Source organism: Serinus canaria, chromosome 3, assembly GCF_022539315.1.
Source record: "Serinus canaria isolate serCan28SL12 chromosome 3, serCan2020, whole genome shotgun sequence".
NCBI lineage: Eukaryota > Metazoa > Chordata > Aves > Passeriformes > Fringillidae > Serinus > Serinus canaria.
This window is the reverse complement of record NC_066316.1, coordinates 93,358,530-93,363,759: the sequence shown is the minus strand read 5'-3', so window position 1 is coordinate 93,363,759 and position 5,230 is coordinate 93,358,530.

Here is a 5,230-nt window from a genome sequence, read left to right as displayed (position 1 = left end):
GTTTTTTTCTGATTAAAGGTTTCAAGGAGGTTAGAAACCTCTTGCCATCCTTCATTACCCTAAAAGCAATAAACCTTGTTTTGATGAGTAATTTCTTATCAATTTCTATAGCTTGGACTACCATGAAATTCCACCCCACACTGCAAATTCCTAAACGAATTAATTTTCTTTCTTAGTTGCCTTTCTCTTAAATAGGCAAAGCACATATTTCTTGGAAAATGAACATTTAGTTAGTTGCAGTATCCAACCTGCCATTGATCAAACGGTGTAATTTCTGTTCATGTCCCAGGGCTTTCAATTAAAGATTTGTCTCAAGATATGGTACATGCTCTTTTTCAAATTGCTTCTCTGGAGTTATCTAAAATCATGGTTTTTACTGCCATACTGAAAGTTCTTCAGTTTCTCCCTTAATGTTATTTCCCAGCAAAGTGTAACTGATTTTTTCCACAGAGTAATTATTAGCTTTCAAAATTCTTTTCCCTCTCCTATATAGTGTTTGTTCCAACCAATGGCAATCTGTTTTTACATTCAACAGTGAATTATAATAGAATACATCTTCCATATTAAAATTCTTCAACCAACATTGATTTGCAAAACTGCCGAAGACAATTACTTTTCTGAGTGTCATCGTTAATAACCTACTGTATATCAGTGTATCCTTTTTCCCCCACAAGCTCTTACAAGATGTTTCTGTTCATCAATTCTTTCCATTCCCCATGTTCTTTGGGGAGAAATCTGTCTGAAGATATCACATCCCTGTGGACTGGGGAGTTGAGAGGGGTGCTGGGTGACAAGGCAGGGGCTTTGCCGGTCAGAGCCTCTCTGCATAAGGCAAGAGATGGTGGCCAGGTTCAACCAAGAGTCCAGATCGAGGGGTAAGGCACGTTCAGGCAGCTCCAAGGTCAAGCTGGGAAGCCAATCTGCAGGTCTAGGTAGGAGCCCAGCTCAGCAGGCTACGTGGCCAGGCCAGTCTGGTTCCCCTGGCGCTGTCAGCAGCCTCTCTCCGACATTCCCAGGAGGAAAAGGACTGCCCTGGGCTGCACCACTGATGAGCTAGACTTGCTCCTCAGCAGCCAAGCCTTTGGGAAGGGAGATGTGGTCTTATGCATCTGCAGTTTTCCTAACACACTAAATTATTTATTCTCTCACACTGAGGAGAGTAATAAACCTAATGAAAGAAGAGCGGTAGCATTACCTCTTGTTTTGGCAGTATCCATGAAAAGTATTGAAGAAAAAAAAAATGCAAGCCAAAAAAGAAATTTCTGAAGAACTGTGTAATACACTGGAAAACACACATTAAGAAATATCTGGAATGATGAGGCTTTTCTCCAAGTTTTGATATTTGTTTTTACAGGTTGGTAGTTTTTTTTTCCTGAAAAATGAAACTATTAAGCAACTGATCCCTTGGAAAAAGACCAAGTGCTTGGATTACGTGTTCTTTTCCGTTTTTGTTTTACTTATGAGCTTTGTCTTCATCATTGTCATGTGTTTCCTTCTGCTTTCTAATGATTTTATTGCTCCTTCATAATTTTCCTGTTTCTTTTTGTTAGCATTAAATGTTGCTAAGTAACTGAATCAGGCGGTAGCATTATTTGTCAGAACTATTCTATTTTTTTTAAAATATGTAAAGAGATTACTCAGCAAAATGAAAACCACTCTCCCAAAGGAAAGAAGTCCATTTGCATCTACCACAACCCTCATTTTCAGGTGATTTCTAAGGAAAAACTGGAAGGGATTCCTATTAACATACTATATGTAAACATAAACACATATAAACGATTCCTACAATGCGTCTTTTGAGATCAAACAGTTAAGAAAAAATGAATCTTAATGACAAGATGCTTGACATGCTCCATGAGGTTATCCTAAGCCACACCAAATAACATTTGTTTTGCTTTTAATAATGTGTCTCAGATCTTACAGGCAATTGTAATTTTAAAGTAAAATAGCTTGCCTTTCCTTCAGTGTAAGCTCAGAATTCACCTTTGCTGTGGATTATTAAAAAGAAATCATAATTTCAGTAATTTAATAGCAAAAAATGGGAAAGATGGAATTCACCATTTTATTCTCCTAATTTCATGTTAATGTAGCAGTGATCTAGTGTCTCATCTATATGGACCTGCAATCAGCAGTAAGGGTAACTATCCCAATTGCAGAACTCATCTGGGTTTAATGAAATTTTCACTTTAAAATCTCTCTGAAACAATCAAAAGCACTAACAGCCACACTTCAGATCAGTTTGTTCAATTTCCACTGGGGAGGTTTAAACTGCTTTAGTATTAAATAAAATATAATAGAAGGCTGTGACACCAGGATAAGAAAATTACCATAGAACTTTACAAGGAATAAGTGAAATGGAATAGTATCAATCAATATTAAATTATTCAAGAACTGCTCAAGCTATTTCGTGTTGATCAGAATAGTCTTAAAAGCTTCCACATTCTATTAAGTTATTTTACATCTTGAACACCCCCCTAAAGTGAGCAACATGCTTTCTTTCATATACTTTTAACACAGACATGCACTACACATAAAAAAATTATTTTAAAATAAATTTCTCATGTCTTTGATGCATTTTTTAGAGGTCAGAGCATGGGACTCTCAGGATAGCAACTATTCCTAACATGGGAAATATCTCTAAATTTTGTCATTTGAAAATTTATCATATTTTGTTACAAAAAAAGGCAGATGGAAAGGTATCAAAAACATTAAATAGTAGAATTACTTCACAAATACTTCACAATTACTTCACTATATAGCAAAATGACTTTGGTTTTGAAGTACAGAGTGAGAAAATTTCACTTGCAAGAGAGGATGGCTCAGCAGTAACTCTGGGCAATAACCACTTTGCATCTGCTTGTTGAATAATCCCAAGACTTTTAGACACTTGGAATGAAACCACATATACATAAAGTCTTGTAATAAGTGGCTCTTTACTAAAAAATAAATTAAAAATTACATTCTTCCAGCTCCCTCTATTGTATAATTAATATAAATATGCTGAAGCCAGGAGGTGAAATATTGTAATAGCTGGGCAGGGGTAGCAGCAAATATCCAGGAAAGAGAGTTGTCACAGAAAACCCAATTACTTATGCACCTCAGTTATTAATAACTTTATTAAATTTGAAGCACAAGTCAAAGAGTGTGACAGCCTAAGCTGGGAAGACACACTTGTCCTTGTCCTTCCAGGACCTATAATAGAAAAAAAGAAAAAAGCTAGAAGCATATGATTTCTTCTGTTTCTTCCTTCCCTATTGTATCCTCCCTGAAGTGTGAGGGATTCACCCAGGGTAACATCCCCCAGCTGTGCTTGATAGCAGCAGGTGGGAGCAGCAGGTGAGAGCAGCAGGTGTGAGCAGCAGGTGAGAGCAGCAGGTGTGAGCAGCAGGTGTGGGCAGGAGGTGAGAGCAGCAGGACCAGCAGGTGTGGGCAGGAGGCTGAGGAGGGGACTCTGCCCCTCCTGGGGTGCTGCATCCAGCTCTTGGGACAGAGAAGGGCCATGAAGATGCTCAGATGGCTGGAGCCACAAAGACTGGCTGAGAGAGCTGGGGCTGTTCAGGGGAGAGCAGGCTCCAGGGAGACTTTCTACAGATTCCAGTAAATGAATAAGGCCTACAAAAAAAAAAAAAAAAAAAAAACAGAGGCTTTTTACAAGGGCGTGTACTGATAGAAAAGGTGGGAAAAGCTCTAAACTGAGAGAGAGTAGCTTCAGATTAGATACTTGGGAGCCCTTCTTCCCTGTGAGGCTGGTGAGCCACTGCCACAGGCTGCCCAGGGAAGCTGTGGATCCTCCACCCCTGGAAGTGGTCAAGGCCAGGCTGGAGGAGTTTTAAGCTCCATCTAGCGGAAGGTGGCCCTGCCCACCACAGGAGGATTGGAAATAGATGACCTTCAAAGATCCTTTCCAACACAAACCATTCTATGAAATTAGGAAGTGTGGTGCCCACCCCTCTGCTCTCTCACTCCTCCTCTTCAGCAGGACAGGGGAAAATAATAATGAAAAGGCTTCTGGGTCCAGATAATGACAGAGAGCCAATTACCACCCACCAATAACCATAATTCACCAATTACCATCATAGGTAAACCAGAATCAACTTGGGGAAGAGTATTTAGCTGTAAATTAAAAATTGACCATTTAATAAATAGCTCTGTGAGAAACAGAACAAAAAACAAAAGCACCTTTTTGTCAACTCCCTTTTTTTCCCAGCCTCAACTCCACTCTTTGTTCTTGACTTTTCTGCCACCTCCTCTCCTCCACGAGTGTCCCAGGGAGATGGGAAACTGTGCTTGGGGTCCCTTTATAATCCTTTGTCTGTGCCACTCCTTCCTTCATGCTGCTCCAGCACAGAATTCCTCTCAGACAGAGTCCTCCACAAACTGCTCCAGTGTGAGTCCTTCCCAAAATGCTGCCCTTTTTCAAGAAGTAACCTCCTGCTTACTGTCTGTCATGGTTTTAATGCTGCTTACTCCTCAGGTGAACACAAGAGAACTGCAGCATATTTTCTGGAGTGCATCACTTTTGGATTAGAGGTTTCACTCATGAAGCCCTGCTAGTAAAATCCAGCCTGCCCTAAAGGAACAACCCCACCAGAGCAATGAGTTATCTGAGTGCTCCCTATATATCCACACACCACAGGACACCTCAGAGACAGAAAATGTAGAAGGATCCTAGAGACAAAAGGATTTGTGGCACATTATGAAGGAATTTTGTAGATCCAGATGCCAAAGAGAAAAAAAAACCACCAAAAAACAAAAAACCTTTCATGGGCTGAAAAAGGAGATTGACATGGTCCTGGCAGAGTAGTGGTGTAGAATATTTAATATTGACTCACATAATTTTCCAGTGCAGGGCTGGGAATGTTTTCAGTCAGGCAATGGCAGAGAGAGTGGCCTACAGGCTCTGGCTGTGCAAAGGCAGCACCTTTGCCATGGCTATATTGTTGCCAGGATATTGAGGTCTTAAAAATTTTTTGGGTATTCAACTTTTTTTTTTTCTGTCTTCAAGAAAAGAAAGGAATCCTATCACTACTTTAATTATTAATAGTAACATATTGAGAACACAATGAATCCCAGACCAAATATAACTACTCATGTGAGTTTTTCAAGACCAAAAGACAGAAAAAAATCCCTTCCAGCTTGAGACTTGGCTGAATTCTGTGCTGCTATGACACTGAAATTATTTTCTAAGCTCATAAATTCCATTTTCTTATGGGAAAGACTAGTAAAAAGT